This window comes from Lutzomyia longipalpis, chromosome 4 (genome assembly GCF_024334085.1).
Source record: "Lutzomyia longipalpis isolate SR_M1_2022 chromosome 4, ASM2433408v1".
NCBI classification, from domain to species: domain Eukaryota; kingdom Metazoa; phylum Arthropoda; class Insecta; order Diptera; family Psychodidae; genus Lutzomyia; species Lutzomyia longipalpis.
Genome location: NC_074710.1, coordinates 19,645,566 through 19,666,646, shown reverse-complemented (window position 1 = coordinate 19,666,646; position 21,081 = coordinate 19,645,566). Strand labels below are relative to the sequence as shown.

General features: G+C 36.7%; 1 long non-coding RNA gene across 1 annotated transcript; it reads left to right on the top strand.

The window, feature by feature from the left end:
- The first annotated feature begins 17,899 nt into the window (after positions 1-17,899).
- LOC129794777 (uncharacterized) lies at positions 17,900-20,815 on the top strand. The gene is made up of 2 exons (XR_008751077.1): positions 17,900-18,158; positions 18,647-20,815. It is a non-coding gene; the product is annotated as an uncharacterized LOC129794777 (long non-coding RNA).
- Positions 20,816-21,081: the final 266 nt, after the last annotated feature.

Genomic DNA, 21,081 nt, shown 5'->3' with positions numbered 1-21,081 from the left:
GCCAGCATTCTTGGTGGAAACTTATGCGGAGGGTTACTCAACGGTTGGTGGTGTTCCCTTTAGGGAAATAATTGTGAAAGTTGATCGTTGAATTCGCATTCCTGCGGGAGTTCCTGGCAACCCACCCCCCTTGCCTCATCTTATGTGGGATATTATATTGCGAAATGATACCTACTACTCTTTCCCCCCCGCACACCGATGGATTCCTCAGTGGAGTTCAATTTCAAACTACAAGTGCGGCAGTTTTTTCTTCTTCTTGATCTTCTACAACATCTGTTTGGCTGATATTGGTCCATGGAGGAGCAAATGAGGTGACTCTCGGGCACAAAAGAGATGATAAGCCAATTCGGTAATTATATACACATGTAGGTATATATAGCGCTCCAACTGGGAAGTAGTATCGTTCTATATTTGGGGGTAGTTTGACCTCAAAATTCATTGACTGGCTTCTGTGTGTGGTCTCTCGCCAGGGGGTTCCTCTCCATTTTCCACACACACACACAAACACACTAATTGCACCTGCTCTGAGCTTTTGTTGCGACCTCAAAATGTGTGTCCTTCTATGCGGGTTTCCGGAGAATTTTGCCAACATAGCAATACAAGCCAATAGGGGGTGGTTAACTGATTTAATTCATATACACAACAGCTCGACACAATATGTGTGTAATATCCACTCATTTTCAGCTTAATTCGGTAAGGGGTGCCAATATTAACCCTAAGAATGCCAATTCTTGGTCTATCAGGGTGGATAAGTATTTCTATTTAATATTAAAAAAAAACACGTTTGAAGATTCAAAAAGAAAAGAATTGAGAAAGTGCGGTGAAAGCAAAGAACATTTGGGTGACTAAAATTGTGTTGCTGGTGAAAAAATATTGAAAGCGGTTATTCTGCCAGTAACTTTTAAAGGTAGACCGTACAGAGACACTGAAAGAAGCTATCTTCAGTGCTTATCCAGGGATGAGTAACCCTAAAAGAATTGTCTGTAAGACAGAGGCGTTGTGAGAAAAATTTTTCTATTTTTGCAAATTCAGATAAAATTGCATAGAATTGCCCAAAAACGATAGTGACGTCATTATTTATATTTTCGGCAATTCTTTAACGGTTTTTCCCAGGCTTTCTCGAATAGAAAATTAAAGATCTCTGCCGTTTTATTTTTATTTTCCACAGGATTATTCGTATCGTTTGTGCCACAATTTTCTTACTTTAGTGAGAAGTTTATCAATACAAAAATGAATAAACACCTTCCGAGAAAATCATCAGAAAAATTACTTCTTAGCCCCATGTCCCATTCCCCATCCATGTAGAGTCAATGCCAAACCGCCTGACATTGCAGTACTCTGTGTCTAGAAGTTGACCAAGCATTCGGGGTGAGGGTACAAAAAAAATGGTCAGTGCAGTGGTGGATACAAGAGGTGACCACAGTGCTTGGTCCACCCACTATTTGGGATACACCTAAAGTGGCAGTCATGCGGAAAATTCGAGTTTGTCTCGTTTGTCTGCCTCTTTTTTTTGCGCCTGACGCGATTCTGGAAAGCCCCACAGTGACTCACCCACCCACCCACTTTTCCTCCTTTTCCGTGGCAGCGCCCAAATAGTATGAAAGAGAGGCAACTGTGTGCGCGGGGATGGCCACATGAAGCTATGTATGTATGTGTACACTCTGATGGGAAATTCGCAGGATTTTCCAATTGCCACAGACCGCACAAACAAAAATCCCAACGCGAATGGATATTCCCATCAGGAAAAAATCCAATTTCCTAATGATTTTCCACGTATTCACATAGGGTGGAGGAAGGTGTTGTAATATGGCCATTCGACGAGATTGGGGGTGCGCTTTTGGACATTCTCTTTAGATTTCAATTAGGCAATTTAAATTCAAAAAAAGAAATCCAATCAATTTTTTTTCTTCATTGGAATTAGTTATTTATTTTGTTATATTTAGTTGGTCCGAGCCTTCGGGGAAATTAGAGGAAATTTAAATACCATATCAGTTGAGTCTCTATCAAGACATTTTTCCCTTTGAATTGGATCCTATGTCAATCGACTTTCCCTTAAACCAATAGTTCGTAAAGTCCTTGAACTCCATCATGCCACACAGATGAAAATTTTGCACCATCAGCAAGTAATTTTCATGAACTTTTTGAAATCAAATGAAGAAAAGTCTCCTCCGACAAGCCAATGATTGATTTTCTCGCCCCATTTGTCCCAATGATGCGGTCTGGTGAAGATTCTTTCCCCCAAATGGCGGTCAAGGGGATTTTTTGCACGTAATTACTTTCTCCTCCTTTCACTCAAATTGCGTGGGTGCCATTGCTCCTAACATTGGGATCATACATCATTTTGGGTGTCTCAGGCACGTGGAAGGGATGAGGATGTGAAGGTAGCTTTTGCAGCTCGTTATAATTGAGTTTTGCAGTGTCAGGGTACAAATCTAATCTAATTCACCATTTAATTACTCTGCGTCACTGTCCGATGATACATGACCATGCCCCACCCAATCAGATTGGAATCTACCCACCACCCCCGACTTTTTTTGCCAGGAGGAGTTCTTTATGCAATTTTCATAAATTCCACACGTTGGTTCCCCTTTTGTTTGTCATGGCATTAATTTATATACATACATAGCATTTTAGCCACCGGAAGTTGCAGGTTTAGGCACAATTTTTCAAGCTCATCCATGCGCAAATGTGAGGTGGAATTTTATCAATTTTCAACCTCCCTCCCACTCCCACCTAACTAACCCCAATGTAAAAGTGCTCCTCTCTACAGTAAACAAGGCAAATTTTGACAAAACGATTCCAACTTGTTTTCATCCTTGTACACACACATCGAGCAATATTTATTATTCGCCCCACACTTTTAGGTCTTTTTGGTATACCTACCCCACCCACGCATACCTACCCATCTCTATTCCTATTTTTCTGCTTAACTCCTATGCAAAGGTGAGCTATATGCTTTTCATGAAATAAGAGAAATTTGTAAAGAAAAAATAATTTAGGAAGATATTAGAGAAAAAGTTCAAAGTTGGTTAAAGAGGTAAAAAAAAGGAGTTTATTCGTTTCTGTATGGGAAACCCCCTTATTCATGAAAATAATCATAATACGCGTAACTTAAGTTAAAAAAAATCTATAAAAAAATCTCCAATGGATCCCCATTTTGTATTAGGATCATCTGAAGAGAAAACAGCAAATATTTGCTCCAAATTGCAAAGAGTGACGTCACTACTGTGTTTTATCCTCTTTTAATTTATGAAGCATTCATGTTAATGTCTAACGTTGACAGCTGTTAAATTTCTGAGTAAAAATAAAAATAAATGAAACTCTTAAAGCAAGTTTAGTCTTAATGCTCTAAGATTATAAACCTTCAATCCATTATTCTTTCTTTTATTCTATAAACTTGAATCCTTATTTTTAAAAAATCACAGGTTAAATATCAATTGATGTTTTAAAAAGAAATTCTATAAGAAAAAGAATTAAGTTAATCCTTTTTAATGTTTTAACTTAATCCTTTTTAACTTTTTTTTAAAGTAAATTTTATTCCTAAAATCCCACTTTGCATTCAACGCTGTCTCAGTGTTAATCACCTAGAAACTAGTGAACCTGTTTTACCACCAAAAACTACCCCCGGAAAATCATAGGGCTTTGCCTATATAAGGAGGAGCAATTTGATGTAGAAAAATTCCACAAAGTATATTGGCCAATGCATTTGCTCGACTTTCATTGATGCTCCACCACAATCATTCACCCCACATGGCATTCCAACCCTCCCTCATTGCCACCCCCGCACTGTAAACCCCGTTTGGAGAATGAGCGAGAGCACTGAGAGGAACATTATATCAGACTTATTGCTGTGAGCACGTGCGTCATGTCTAATATTTGGGGGAAATGTGGAAAACACGCACATATATCTGTCAAGTACGGATGGGAAAGAACTGTGAGGGGGGTGGTTTTGCGCTGTTGCCGTACTTTCTGTTTGTTTTTCATATTCTCTTCCATGGCCTAAAAGTCAAATGGAAAGGGGTTGAAAAGGAATTGGGAAGTATTAATTCTTTGTTTAAAAATAAACTTTAAATAAATCGGATAAAAAATATTTTTGCAAAGGAAAGGGAAATGTGCAAAGTAACGAATTTTCATTTTTCTATATTAAAGTTCAGTTTATACAATAAATGAAAATGAAATAAAAATAGAAAGGTTCTGTGTGCGGAAAAATGCAGGCAAAACGAAAGGGAATTGTGAATTTTTCTTTGCAAATTGCATTGCAAAGTTCACAAAACTTCCTCCGTTTCGTTTGTTTTCGAGAGAAAAAACTTAAAATTTGTAATATTTGTATTTCCATCCCTTCGTTTGAGCTTTAGCTTTCTTTTATTTTTCTGCTCAAGCAAGACTTGGCCTGTGTGAGATGAAAAGTGGGCTATTTCGCTGAAAGTTGGCCCTCTTCATGTCCTTGCTGGTACGCGCGTACAAGACTATTGTTGGGGACACTCCTCCCATTCCATTTGTTGGGAGGAATTCAATATTGTAGCAAGGAGCAAGTTGTAAATCATTAAGGAAGTTTCTCAAGATAACTTTTGCAATGGAAAATAAATTTAAATCGTCCTTTTTTGTCCTTGTTCAGATTGCTATCGAGCTAAACAAATTTCTCGGCTGTTTGGTTGGTAGTAGAGAGTGGAAGAAGAGAACCAACAGCAAAAGACCCCCAAGACGACAGGGTAGGGCTTCATCCCCATAATCTCTCGAGTGTCATTTCTGGTACACATATAGTACATACATATATACACTTCCTCATCCTCGCCTTACACAGGAAGCAATGAAGAGCTGTGAGGCGAAAAAAAAAAGCTCCAAGTTGCGTAAACAAATGTATATATCACGAGCTTTTCTCGCAAAAGGAACTTCCTTTAACTGACCATAAAACGCCGCATGTGGGGGCGTCTTAAGAGGGCGGAGGGTATCACAGGGAAGGGTGAGATCTTCCGCAATGGGAGGGGAGCTCAAGGATGAGTCGAGGGGGGAAATAATTTGGCGGTAGAGCATCAAATGAGTATGAGAGGGCGGCCTTATCTTGTGTGGCAACAACAGTCCTTCCTCGAAGAAGATGATGAAGTGTCGTGAAATCACTTGATAAAAAAAAGATTTATGGCAGAATTTTCTTACTTTTCTCACCAACAGAAAAGCAAGGCATAGCCCACATTTTCTTTCCCTTTTGGCGGGTGGTTCGTTCATTATACTTTAGCTGTCTGGTGAAGAGGACCTTTCTTCGCACCATTAGGCAATTTAAAAATAATTTGGGGATTTTAAGAACAAGTTTAGGTCATTTTTGTAACGAGAATTAATTTAATAAGCCTTCAAAGAAAAGGAGTTCATTCATTTTTATGCTCTCATCGAGAAAATCTCAAAGTAAGCTACTAATTTCTTTAAAGAATTTTATGAGCAAGAATACAATTTTTTGAAAATATTTTCTGGGAATTTTCGTTTCAGTTTACTTTGAGGAAAAACTCGGGAAAATGGAAAATTCAAAGTGGAAAAATTGTGATGTTTAACATATTTTTTCTATTTCAATTCAGCACTAATGTACCTTCAAAATCTTCATGAGAAAATGAACTTTGGGCCATTCTTTTTCATGTTAACCCTTTCGCGTTTTTTGGGTCATACGCTGACCCAAACGTGAAACATTTTATTTTTTTCAATTATTTATGAATTTAGCAGACAATTTTAACAAAATGCAAAAACTCTCTAGTTAGTCATCTAGCTCACTCTTAATTCCTAGAAGAGAGCTAATTTCAAGTCCTCCCCGTATAATCCCCTAAATTGGTTTGAAAATGCAAAAAAAAAGGAAAATAAATTTCGTTAACCCCTGCACGTGGTGCATGTGTCTGGAAATTAAAAGTTTCTCTCTACAAACTCCTTTCTGGTGGGTGGGAAGGATGCTATAAGGGTGAAGCAAGAGGTTTCAGTTGAGACTGCAGCACAAGGAAATGCTGAAGTGATAATTCTGCTCCTGTCTACGGATCCATGCCATCGATGAAACCACAGGAGAGGAGTAGCAGAGTGTGTCTTATATATATTTGACAAGTGATTTGAAATTCTTTTCGTGTTCCTCACTTTGCCCAAGACGACATTGGTTTCGGGGGGGGGGGGGTTATATTGCAAAAGGGAAGCTTCCTCACAGCAGTGTGGAAAATTCAATTTCCACACCATGTTTTATAGCGCACACCCCAATGTCTCGAGTGATGCCAGACATGGTTGAAGAACACTTTGGGGTGGATGGGGGGTGGGTGTGTTCGGGGGCAGGGGCACAACACCACGCGGAGTTCAACATCTCGGCAAAATAATCGCTTTTATTAAATTGGGTATGAAGACGCCGCGGCGGTGCTTGTCGGGCAAAAAGCAACGAGGAAGTGGCGGTGAAAATGATGAGCTTCTTTCCATATTCTCCCGAAAAGAGAAAAAAAAACAAGTGCCTTCTTCCTTTAAAACACTCAACGAGTTAACTCCTAAAGTGAATCCCCGTGATGAAGAGATGATAAGGAAATATCATTTGATAAACTTCTCATGCATGTAGGTACGTATTACAAGAAAAGTCTTTGTGAAATTTTCAGGTCATGCTCTTCAATAGAAAAGAAAATCATTGGCCTTTAAAATCCCTCAAGGATCCTTAATTTTAATCAGTTTAAGATCGTTTGAAAAATTACTGGTTGGTTTCTTTTGTCCGCTAGGATAAGCTAGAATTACTTAAATTGGCAAAGCTCTTTTTGTTGGCAAACCAAACAGAAACAGCGTTCTTATTGTTAACCCTTTGAGGATTATTGCGTCATACGCTATTCTAAACGTTAAACGTTTTATTTAATCGAATTTAAATTATTATGGGGGAGAGCGGGGTAAAAAATTCACTTGAGGTTTTAGAAAAAGTTCCACATTTCATATTTCCTAGCAAAGTAAAACAAAATGTTCTGAGATAGAGTCGTAGGGCAATAAAATGTCCTAAAGAAATTTCGCTTTATATTTTTGGGAAATATATTATTTCGAACCTTTTCCAAACCCTTAAGTGACTTGTTTTGCCCCGCCGTCCCCTAAATATTTTTTTCAATTTATAAGTCTGTTAAAGAGGACCAAAGTTGACATTTTGACTGAAAAATGAGTTCTATAAGCTTCTGGAAAATACTTATCGTAATTAAGAGATTCCATATTGCAATATTTGTATTTCACATTGACGTCGAAGAGTTAATAATAATTCTTTTAATCAAAGATTATTTAGTTCAAATACAGTTATGATTTTTTATGTGAGTTCTTTTTTGATTTTTTTTGTAATTTCCGTTTTTAACTACCTAATTTACTAAATTCCCTTCTTTGACTTTCATTGAATCTTATTCCATTCCAAATTTTCAACGAAAAACTTTATTTTCATTCTGCAGATTTTATCCTTTTAGGTTAGTGAGAAAGCGATTTTAATAAACAGATTTCTTAAAACACGCATAGAATTTACTAAAATCTCTAAAATTATTCTTTCCACCGCCCATCACAGCTTGAGAACTCATAAAAACGACATAATTCTCTTAATTTGATAATAAAAAAAATAGTCTATTCAATAAATTATTAATTTTCTTTCCCCCAAAATTAATTTCTTCTTCTACCGAATGACGGGTACAAAGGACTCCCTTTTTTATCAGGATGAACCCATCGTGAAATGAGGAATTTCATGTGGGAAACGTCACATTACTTCACACTTTTTGGACGGTTGATTTTAACTTTAAGTGCCCCAGATGCTGGTCATTGCGTCGCAACACAACACACACACCCCTAATCACCCTCATATCTGTCACCTCTTGAACCCATTTGCCACATCCACACCAGACTTTAGGATGAAATTTCAATAAATAACTCCTCTCGTATTTAACAGGATATTTTGTATATAAGCATTGAGACATAAATAGCAGCATAAGCACCATTGAGGAGCAATTAAATGCAAAACTATGACCCAATTTTGATAGCCACTGAAACATATTTTGGGGTGTTAATTTTACCCCCAAAACTGGATATTAAAGATAAATTCTTTAGTTTTCTTTAAAATAAATTAACGAAAACCATTTTTTGTCTGATATAATGCTGATTTCGACGGAAAAGACCTTAAGATGACTTTTTGCTGAACTTTTGATCCTAAAAAGACTCTTTTTATGAGTTAAAAAGTTAACTTGGAAAAAAGGATCATCAAAGATTTGGGGAGGGTAGCTTCGAGAGAGAGAGAGAGAGAGAGAGAGAGAGAGAGAGAGAGAGAGTGTGTCATGCCCAGATGTGGCATCAAGTGAGCTTGAGTTATTAATTTGACCACTATACTGTTGTCTTGTGTATTAAATTCTCCGGATGAGCGGTGGATGTCACAAGCAGAACATTCTGTTGCATGGAAAATGAATGAGATTGTGAGTGACAAAAAAGCGCCAGTGTTAAATTAATTATTCCTCTCGCTCCAGAGTGGATTGTTCCAATGGAAGAGATGTGAATTGATTGGGTCGGAATTCCCATACAAGCCATCGTGCCCCAACCAACCCCACCCTCCCACCGAAAAATGTCCGGAAATTCCATCTATATTGATTTTTCAATCAGACTGAGATTCCTGATTTTGCCTATTTTCCGGAGTATGGGGCGGTTCTCGTGCCGGAAGTTCGCTACACTTTGGTGGTGAATGGCAGTTAGAGGGAGGCGTGGGTGGATTTGTCAAATCTCGTGGAGTGGATGGGAAAAATGTGAGAAAAGTAGCTATATAATCGATGAATTTTCCCACACAAACGTGCCGCCCTTTTGTATGCTGCATATGCTTCACACCATCCCCCCGAGAAAAAAAAGCTCAAACTTGAGGGTGTCGAGACGGTTCGATTGTGTAACAAGTACACAGAGCAATGTACTCACTGAAAAGGATGAGCAAAACCACTCAATACAATCACTCTGTGAAGGCTATGAAGAGATACAAGCTGTGAATTTTTCAAGGAGTCTTTCACGAGGACCCTAAGAGATGCAGCATCAATACATTATATAGATTACATGATATATTTCAGAGGAATTTTCAGCAAATGCGGGATTTTCAAATGAGAATGGATTTAGATATATTTGCTAGTTTTTTGATTTTCTTGCATAATTTCTTTTTATTAATTTTTTTGTGACCTTTCACTCTGACGTCTTCCTTCTTCTATTTCTTCTGTATATCATGCAAATACATCACTGCTTCATAGTTTATTTATTAAACACTTTCGTGTACCAACCAAAGAATTTTTTTCTGAAAGGGTTAAGCGGGTTAAACGAATTAAGCTCACTAACAGAAAAATAAAAAGAAATCCTCGCTTGAAGCATACATGCAGCATATGATCTATATGCTAAAAGAAGCAAAGTACAATGAGGGCGTGGCTTACTGTACGTCTATTATTGTATTACTATTGAATGTTATTATTTTATTAAAAACAATATATTAAAAAATGAATATATTGAAAGTTTATTAACAATTTATTCAAATAAACTTTGCACTAAAGCTCCACCTGATAGAAATGCAAAGTTAGACTTTAAATAACTAGGAAATTTCTTTTTCTTCTTCTTTATTATTTAAACTTCAACAAGAGCTTTAAGCGCAATTTGATTGGATAATGTAGTAAACTCCTCCCACATTCCATTCGCCTGGGTGGAGCTTAAGTGCAAATTTGTTTTAAATAATGTACAAAATACCAAAAATTTAGTCACTAAAAAATGTTTTAAAAAAAATCGCGAAAGAAATAAATTGAATGAGTGTATGTGAAAGCACACAATACTAATGACTGTCTAAAGGCAAAAAAAATTCCACCATCACTCTTCTTTTGGCGCGGGTGATACATACACTGCAAGAAAAAGATCTGCTGTGTGCTTCCTCTGGCTGATGGTGAAGTTTGAAAGGTTGTAAATGTGAGAAATATCGATGGGAGCGATCTCCTTTGGCGAGGAGGTGACAAATATGATTAATGAGAATTGAATGATGTCTGCGGGTTGCTGTAAAAATGCGCGTTCAACATGCAGAGAAATGTCTGAATTTATGGGTGAGATTTCACCGATTTTACATACCCCTCCTCAGCCCCATCAAGCTCCTTCCCATTTGATAATTCAATTGCATGGTGTCACCTCATTTTCTCAGAGATTCTTTTTGTGCGCGCGGGAAAATATGACACAGACTGATTTAAGGGAATTTTGCAGTGCATGGGACGTGATGGTGCAAGAAAACAACCAGGATGGAACGGATGGAGGGGTGGTTGAGGTAAGGAATAAAAAGATGCAGATGAAGGCAAAATTTGCTTCTTCATCCTGTGATGCATGTGACTTACAGGCGTACACCCTGGAGAACAATACAGAGGAGTCTCTCAACAGAACGGTGTGCTGTGCAAGAAGTGAATGCACTTCCATGGACTTCTGTGCATGAGGAGGAGTGAGCATATCTGGGCATGAGAGACGTCCGTGCGAGTACAATGGCTTAATAAATCCCAAAAGGAATCTCCTCTCTTCTTCTTCTTCCCCAAAGGAGACGTGGAGCACAAACCACCCCCGCATTGACTCTCAGCCAAATTAATAGCTGCTCTGAGGAATTGTGCTGCTGTAATACCCAAATGTCCATCCATGGAGAGAGGGAGGAGAGAGAAAGATCACTAAGTGGGTGGGATTTTCTCCATCTTCGAACATTCAGCAAAAGTTGCAATTTGATCTCACAGAAGGATTTTGCCATAGAAATGAACATTTTCATCTTCTTAAAGTTTATCTTAAAGTTTTCTCATTGCATAAGACTTAATAATATTTGAATATGCATGCAATGAAAATGCATGACGAGTGACTTTTGAGAGCAAGGATAATAATCCTTCCTCTCTCATGTTGAACTACATAAAATATAAAAGGAATTTTAGTGTATGCAAAGAGCATGAAAAGACTTGGAAAATTGATTTAAAAAATGTTAAGAATTTCAAAATTTAGGGGTAAAAATTTGCAAAGGATTTATGTTAAATCAGTATTACCTCCAAGGAATATTTTTCCCCTTACTGATCATTCGTATCATTCGTTTAAAAATTAACGTTCTTTTTCCAAATGAAAATCAACATTTGTGCTTTAAATACCTACATCAATTTATAGAATGAGCTACAATTAAATTTTACTGTTAAAAAAGCTTCCTCTGGATTTTTTTTCATATAATTGAGCAGAAAATTCTGTGGAGGAAATTGTGGAAAATGCAAAACATCCCACCCACACGGTCTTGTTTATCAAATACAATTATCATTTAGTCCGTAAATGAGAGCTATTTTATACTCTTTGGCTACAATGCACGATATTCGCGTTCTGTGCAAACATAACAAATATCCCCAATTGCAGACGCGCCAGCAAAACCCAAAATAGCATGATCTACATGCGAATTTACCCACCAAAAGCTCGAATTGCTGCTGCTGGCTTTCAAATATACATATCGCGATGAACGGATGAGGGTGCTGTTAAATTTTATTGGTCTGTGCGCTGCAAACAATCGCCTAGTACGCTATAAGGACTCTGCGGAAGTTGCCTGGGCTATGCCCATATCGATAAATCATATCATTGGCAACGCAAATGGAGTCCCGTGTGGGTTTTTCCGCGGGGAAAAAGAATGGGGGGAGGGGGTGGGGGAAATGATGAAAAATCGTCATTATGCACATTTCACTCTTGATTACCATTCGCGCGCCATTCTCAGCGACCGAATGGGTCCGTCGTCGACAGCTGTAGCATTTTCCACGCGTCCATCACGTGGCAATGTCATCAGCACCCTGTCTCCAAATTGGTCCCTCCACCCCGGCGCTGCTGCCACGGAGGGATGTGATATAAATTGGTGGCATTGCTGTGCGGGATGACTACAAATCTGTCACGACGAAGACATTTTTATGGCCGGGTGGGGGTGGCTTTGTTGCTTCCACGACGTCTCGTGCACATTTCTGACGCGTCAAATACGCGAATAAGGGTATAGCTTCCCTCATAGGGGGTTGATGCACCGACGTGGAAAGAGTGGGTGGGAATGCAATTCAACAATGTGAGCGCACTGTACGAGATAGTGAGAATGCATCCCAATGGACATGAAGCACCGAATTTTGTGAAATTCTCTTCTACATCTAGATTCAAGATTAAAATTTAACTTTTACAGTTCCAAGAAAAAAAAGAACTTAACTTCAATCAAGAATATCTCAGGCTGTGACTTATCAATTTAAAAAAAAAAATGGAACAGATTCTGGAAGCTACAATCATTCCCTTTCCAACGGTTGTGAATTTTTAAAAATCGGTTTATCCGTTTAATTTTAATTGGAGATTGAAGCAAAAGTGGAACGTTTTGCATGAATCTACTTAAGGGACTCTCAAAAATCAACCCTTTGATTGACTTTGATCCCTTCGAAATATTTGGAAAAGGGAAAAGTGCAGCTTTCGACAGTTTTTTTTAATTATGAAAATCGGAAAACCGGAAGAAAATTTACATATAAATTTAAATATATAGAAACAGTAGAAACTAAACTTCTTATAATAAATTAAATCTTAACACTTTTAAGCACTCTCAATACTATATAACGACTTTCTTTTACTTTATTACGCTGTAAAAAATTGTTACGCATTTTTTTTTTTGGACTGTCCTGTAACCAGGACAACCCTGTAGAACTCTTGTTGTCCCATAATGGCTCAAATTGATTTTCAAACATTTTCATTTTTTCACATAAGCATAAATGAAGGAAATTATCAGACAAAGCAATTTATTTGACAATTACCCGGCTGGTACAAATTAAGAAATTTTTATGAAATATTTTTTTAGGCGCTTTGTATTTATATGAAGGCTGTCAAAAATGATATTCTTTTATTCAAGAACATGAATCACAGCTAAAAGAAGAAGAAGAAGCATTCGTTTATTTATTACTCCCACCCCACCCTAAGGTCTGCGTAAAATGTCGTAAAAGAAAACCCGGCTGACCTATGATTCAGTGAAAGTTTCGTTTCTTCGTCGTTTTTTTGAAAATTAAAATTATTCTTTTGTAATGTTTCTTAAAAGAATAAAAATTTTGTTTCTTTAATATTTGAATTCATTTCAAAATCAGTAAATATTTCAAAAGAATGGAAATATTTACTGATTTTGAAATGAACTCAAATTTTAAAGATACAAAATTGTTCTTAATTTTAAAAGATATTCCGAGAAGAATCATTTTAATTTTCATAAAAATGACAAAGAAATGAAACTTTCACTGAACCATAGGTCAGTCGGGTTTTCTTTTACGACATTACTGACCATCCTAACCATTTATTACACACGTTGTGTAAAAAATACAATTTCAGCGTAATTTATTATCCTTCAGAATGTTAATCTCTTATCTATATTCCTTTTACGTAGCACATATTTGGTGGGAGGGTAGGGGGAGTGAGCTTTAAGCCCGTTTACAAGATAAAGCTCAAAATGGGTGGCAAAAGAGATGAAATGAGGGGAAAAAAAGGGCACATTGTATGGGAATATTAGAAAGCAGACTTGGCAATTTTCGCAGCTCCACGAGCACATTCAATGGACACAAATTTTCAAGTTGAAAATTGGACACTTGAAATGACGCTCGTTAGGACTTTCATGTGAATAATCACGGGCAAGTCTTCGTTTCGTACCGACCCAACATCCACCCACCCACCCACCTCCCTTGGGGGCTCTGTGAAAGTTGATTGATTGTGGATTTTTATCACAAAACATCGTGTATATGAGAGAAAGAGAATTCTTCATCCTTGCGGGGAAAACACTGATGATGGCATTCCGCAGCAATTAATTGTCTCCTCGTGGAGGCACTGGGACTCCACGCTCTCTCTCTCTCTCCTGCTCTCAATGATTGAATTGCTCGTGAATAAGAGACAAAATTCACTTATTTCCCAAGAGAATTTCAAATGAGCATACCAAGAGATCCAGTCCTCGCCATGCCATTGCCCCATCGTACTTCCATTGATTAATTTATGCGACTCATCGAGCTTATATTCCACGCTTAGAGTATTTGTGCAGACAATTGCTCGTGAAAAGAATCCATGGAGCGCAAAGTGGGGACGCACACACAATGCATTAGGTCCCCATGTGGTTGGCGGGGCAAGAGATCTGGCATTGGGATTGGTGGTGGGGACTTTTCAATTCAATAATCACATTAGAAGCAGAAAATCAACTCGGATTTATGACACAGAATAAAGCTCATGGCGATTGCAAAATCTAATTCCATTAAGAGCAAGAAATTGTGTTCAAAGGATAAAATTTTATACACATTTTGAACGAGATTCCCTTCACCGCAGTGGCTCTTACAGCACTCAAATGATTCATCTGCAAACGCCCTCGAGGAGGATAATCTTCCAGACTTTTTGTTAATGTAATTCACTCCGATGCATGATAAATTCCATTGGAAATGCAGTGAAGAAGCTTTTTTAATTTCTTTGTTTAAGTAATAAAAAATCTATCAACATTTGATTAATTATTAAGTCTAATTTAGTGAATAAAGGAACCATATTTGGGGCAATAATTGATCAAATTATTATCCAATGGATCAATAAGTTATTCAGTTCCAGTAAAAGTTTTAGTTGGGCCAACAATCGCTCAATCCTGATTAAATCAATCACAGGTCAAATATTGACTCAATATTGAGTCAATTTTATCTCATTCTGCAATAACAATAACTCAATCAATTTCTGATCGTAAATTGATCAACTGTTAGCAAAATATTGCTTTTCAAATTCTTTTTCAATAAGTTGAATTTATGTTCAATTATTAATCAATTTTCACTGATGGTCATTTTTAAAATTTTTCTTTTCTAATTTCTTTAAAAGCAAAATCAACAAACCTTTTTTTGGGGAGTCAAACGCGGGATTTGACCTCTTTTGAAATTCCTCGTTTATTATTTTTGCTACGTTTCGGAGATTTTTTCTCCTTCCTCAGACATTGATAATTGGAGGTATCTCTGTCACCATTGATTTTCACTTTTTGCATTCACTTAGCATTAATTATGGTTCTCATCACCATGGCTTTTTGATTTGGATTTTTCAGGAGTTCAATTTTCACTCAATATCTTCACAATCATTATTAATTAATCGATTAAGTTACTATAGATGTTTCAATAGATTGGCCAATTTTTGATCAATACATGCTCAATCAGTTTGAATATTTCTCAGATTAATCATTTGTTTTATTGGGAAATATTTTAATATTTTCTCGAGTGAGGGAAATGCTCTGCCAAGGAAAATTTTCTCAAATTAATTTCAATTTCTTCTTAATTTTAATGAATAGAAGAAATATTTCTGCCCAAATTGAGCCTAAACAACACTTACATGAGGAGAAAAATTCAACGTTGGCATATTATATTGGAAAATTCATCGGGAAAACATTTTAATTTGGAATGCCACATTCTGGGCCCAATTTTTTTTTTTGTGGAGGGTTACAGCTTCGGAGAGAAGAAATTTGCCACAGTGGAATCCGCATGAAAATTTTTGGGGTAAAAGTGTCATAGTATTTTGTACCCAAAAACGGTCGACCCTCTACGCATAACTCGGTGCTCTCACCACTTGTGCTTGTGGGAAGTGGGAGGTGGAAAAAGGAGCGAGCCACAGCAGTTTTCCGGGATGGTGAATTTGCATTTTTATGGAAGTGGAGTATAAAATAACTTTGGGATTATCATCGCAACGTCTCTCTTTAACATTTTAAAGTTTCTCTCGTTTTTTTTTTACTTTATACACATAATCAACGTCTGTGTGGGGGAGATTTTTGACATCAATGGAAGTGTCCAAATGGTGGAGTTTTCGTGGACAGTGCGCGAGGATTCAATTATAAAATGTACAAGTAAAGCTCTTTTTTTATGGAGCCTCGATACAAATAGTAAATGAAGCAGAGAGCGAGTGCTATTTGGGTCATGTCATGGAATTGCAGCTTCATCTGCCTCCTGTCTACCCTAGAAAGAGGTCAAACAACCCCATGATGTGGGAGTCATTTTGAATTTACTGGACGTATTTTGTTTAAAAGTTCATCTTTTCTTGGTTTAAATGCAAAGGCAATCATTGCTCAATTCTGATTCAAAAATTACACAATTTTCGTTTAATTTCTTATCAATCCTTCTCTCAGCAATCTTATTAAGCAATCTTTCTGAAACAATACAAATTTTATCCAAAATGCTGTCAATTATTGATTGAAAATTGATCAATTATGTAGCTGAAAAATCGATCAAATTTTAATTCAATTCTGACTCAAAAAATATTTAATTTACGTTTAATTTCTTATTAATCTTTCTCCCAGCAATTATATTAACCAATATTTCTTAATCAATGCAATTTTACCTAAAATGCTGTCAATTATTGATTGAAAATTGATCAATTATGGAGCTGAAGAACTGATCAAATTTTGATTCAATTCTCACTCAAAGATTACCCAATTTACGTTTAATTTCTTATCAATTTTTCTCCCAGCAATCTCATTAACCAATATTTCTTAATCAATGCAATTTTACCTAAAATTCTGTCAATTATTGAACGATAATTGATCAATTATGGAACTGAAAGATTGATCAAATTTTAAATTCATTTCGGAAGTACACAAATAATCGTTGAAGAGTTAAGGCGAAAGGACATTGATATCTCTTCTTCAACATACTCCTCCCCCACATTGACACCACAGTATTGGCAGAAAAAAGCGCGCAAAAGGTAAACCAAAGAGAGTCAACGAGGAAGCATCGCCAGAATTGAGGTTTTATTTATTCATAATCTCAAAGTGGACGAGTTTTCTGGGCAAACGCTGCGATGCTGTACTCAAGTGTTTGGCTCTTCCGGTTCCTAGTCATTTCACCATCTTCCCACGAGAAAGGTGATGCGGTGAAGAAGAATAAAATTGGCAAAGTGTGTGAGCTGTAATGGAATTATTTATGCTGTATCAGCAGAGGGGGTTGATATTGGATTTATTTCGAGTGTTATTGCAAAGTTCGGTTGTAATTGAATGGCACACATTGACCCCTATTCGTATGTTTGAGTTGCAAATCTACAACGCTCTTCCCCGCAAGTTTTGCACAAATTTTCTTTTAGCAGTCATGCACCGCGGTGAGCTTTGTGTTTTATTAATTATTCACAGACACAATGTGCCCTCATGTGGGCTCATCCCCACCCCCCACCCCACTAAAAGCCACCCTTGCGCGTCCTCCTTGAGGGCGGTAGACGATGAATAATGAATCTTACTCAAATTGAAACCGCGTGACACATTCGCAAAATCTGGAGCGTCGACTCCACAGAGAATTCTTTCAGCGCTGAATTAATGAGACAATCTCATATGGAGTACCGTCCTCATAAAGTGTTCTATGTATATTGTACCTCCCACACAAAACCCCTTCACCAGCTCCTGCTTTTTAAGCACACGAGCTGACATGGCGCAGAATTATCGGCTCGTGAGATTCGCTGTATTTTGGAAATTATCACCACACACAAATTCTTTTTTATTCAGCTGAAAAGCGAGATAATGAAGAGAATCACTCAGGGTTGCATTGAGGAGGCGGGGAGCCTTCTAAATTATTATGCTGTTCTCGAAGTTTTTTAAAGTATATTAACTGATTTTTTTGAAATGTTATTTTCAGGTTTAACGCTCAAATAATTAGAAATTAATCATTTGTTGACTAATTTTTTAAATTCAATATTTGATAATTTAAAATTTTTAAAAGTAATAGCTTCTAATTACCACCCAATAATTTGATCAAAATTTTTAATAGTCATGAAGACATATTTAAAAAAAAAAAAGAAAAAGAAAATTTTAAAAGCCCCCAAAAAATATTCCCCTCCCCCCAGGCATTAACCCCCTAATTCATATCAATTTATTTATCAGTGCTCTCTTGCACTTTTAATGCTAACGAGGAAGGGGACAGACTGATAAGAAAAACCTCATTGCGACTTTTGAGTCCATTTCTCGCGTAGAAATTCCTCAAGAATGTTGGTGAATTTTCTCACAATTTTCTTCGTGATTTCCATTTGTTTTCTGTGGTATGAAAGTTTGGCGCTGCAGTGCTATATTTGTGATTCCTCAAAGGGGGATGGATGCCAGAGGAATACGAACTTTCGTCAATTGCCCGTTGAGACCTGCCCAGAAGATCTTCCACCTTGGCTAACGGAAATGCAGTGCTCAAGATTAACGGTCAAAGGTAGGTTGAAGTCTTTTTTTAAGTTTGACAGAAGGTATTTGACAGAAGGAATATGACAGTAGTGTGATAGAAGATATTTGACAAAAAGAACTTTTGACAGAAGTATTACCTATTAAGGTTATCAAAAATAAATTAAATAAAGAAAGTAAGGACGCGGAAATAAAATCGTTTGACAGACAAAATTTGACAGAAGTATTAAAGACATTTGAGAGGAGAAATTGACAGATGAAATTGAATTGAATTTTTTTTCAGAGAAACATGTTACTTAGTTAAAGTTTAATAAATGAACAATGACATTAGATATAGTTGACAGAAAGAATCTGACAGAAATATAATAGAGACAGACTTATTAGATTGTTGACATAAGGTGCTTGACAGAAACATGACAGCAAATTTTTGACACAAATCTGACAACAAATTCAATAGATTAACCTTGACAGAAAGCACAGAAGTGTCAAAATTTGAATTTTTAAACTTACTCTCAACAGTCAACGAAGACAACAAAGAGACCAACGTGGTTGTCCGTGGATGCATGCCGGCTGAATCTTGTGCAACACTCAAACAAATAAAGGACCATGCATGGAGTAATTTAACCGTGGTTGAGTGCTACATGTGCAAGACGGATCTGTGTAATGCTAAAAGGCGCGCTATGGTTGGGAAGCATTTTACAACAATCAAAAGTTGAGGGAGGAGGAGAGCATATAGCCAAATGTAGGTCAGTGCCAGATAGCGTGAGAGTGTGGAGGGCCGCCGATAAGTTTAAGCTTCCCCGGAATCTCACAGAGATATTCCCAACAATGAATTTCAGCGCAAAATTGGATGGCGGAAATGGTATGTAAATGGTATTCAGTGGATTGCCAAAGAGTTCACCAAACAATCCAAACACTCTGTGTGCGATTTATGGAAGCTCCCAACACTACTATATAATATAGGAACTTTTCAACATCCGGAGGAGATGAGAAAATGTCCAAAAGATTTATGATTTTAGCGGAAGTGGCTGATTGTAAGAAATTGAAATGGAGAATTATAATTTTTTTTTCGTTAAGTTTTGTCTGAGATTGGAAATTTTTTTCTCGGAGGGAAATATGAAAAATTTTTCTTTATTCTTGAAGTTTTTTTTTCCAAAATTATTTGTTTTTTTCTATAATTTTTATTTAATTTTTTTAAATCGCAAGAATTTGACTAAAGATACATAGACTCCTTTTATAAGTAATTTTATTAGTAAAACTAACAAGTAAAATATAGCGAAATCGATTCAAAACACGCTGAATTATTCATGTCTCTTGTTCCTTTAACCCTAAATCTTAAATCCTTAAACTCCCTAAGAAAATATTTAATTTAAAGTTTCTTTTCTTTCGGATTCCTTGCATTTGCGTGGCTGATTTTTATTTATTTTTCACTGGTTTTTGTTATTTTATTATCGTGATTTGTAGTATTATGTGTACACAGTTTTCACCCCCACAACAGGAATTCTGAGGATGAATTACGAAGCATCTTTCGCTTCTTGACTTTTCTCTGCAGAAATAAACCCAAAATGTTGCTGCAAATTCACAAAAGACAATATTCCAACTTGAATGGGGGAGTGAATAAACCCCCTTTTGCGTCCGTAGATGCTTCGTCAGAGAGATATTTGAGGGGGTGTTTTGATGATTCGATATTCAAGGAAGAAACTATATATGTGGTGGAAGAAACAAAAAAATATCAATGAATGGGGAATGGCGAAGATGTATGAGAATCACAAAGGAAACTCCATTCCTTGTGTGATGAGCCATGTGAGTGGGGTGGAAGGAGGGGGTTGGGGGAGGGAAGAGGGTGTGGGTGGAACTGTGTGTAACCGGATCACGAACACAACATAAATATGTGGTGTTCCATCAAAATTTCTCCTCGAAGAATCATCGAGTGAACCTCATCATTGTCCTCCCCATGCTCCCACACGCCCACGCCCACCACCCCCATCCGATGATAAAACAACGGGACGGCATTGCATTAGAGATGAGATGAATTTGTGCACATTTTCTCGAGCACATAAATGGATTGTATTGTTTAAAAGATGAAATATCGCCCTCACTTTCGCATGATGAATGAGCTTCGAGGTCCGAGAGATGTGTGTTGTGTATTCCATATAAGGGGGTGCGAGAAGGATCCTCCATCTGCCATGCCTTCTGACGCATGAAAATCAACAAAAATCCATTGTTCTTCCACAATTTTTGGGGGATTTATTGATGAATATTTGCCTTGTTGAATAGATTTCTCTTTCTTTTTTTTTTCTCTCCTTCTTTGTTTAGGGAAAATGGGGAAAAGTTTCCATTTCCTACAAGCTTTAGTTTTGATTTTTTTATGTATTAATATTTGTTGGTAAATTACTTTAAAATTTAAACTCCAACTAATGGTGGAAAAGGAGTTTATTCACTTTGACGTTTCATTGATCTTTTAAATTGTTTAATACAAATTTGAAAAATATTACAGGGAGTTAATATTCATGAGAAGGGAAATTTTCTCTTTCAAATAAGTCAGATGAGAAAAAAATCTCTTTTTACTTCTTATCAGATATATGCATTATGTGCATATGCTTCAATAAACGATCTATTCAATAACGCCTAAAATGTAAATAATTTTAAACCAAAACAGAAATACAAATTGTTAAAAAAATGCGCAAATCACGACTTTTATTTTTTAGTTTTATTCTACATCTTCTTATGCATGAAGCTTTTACTCACAAAGCTTTTGCACATGAAGCATTTACGTATATTGCACTTCCATCAGTGTTCTATGTGAATAAAACTAACAATAGGAAACTAACTTTATTTTATCAGACAGCATTGACAAAGAATGGGAACAGAAAAAAAGCAAAAATGTTTGAAAAATTCAATGAAGCATTGATGCATATGTTTCATGCATAATAAAACAAAATATTTTACAATGA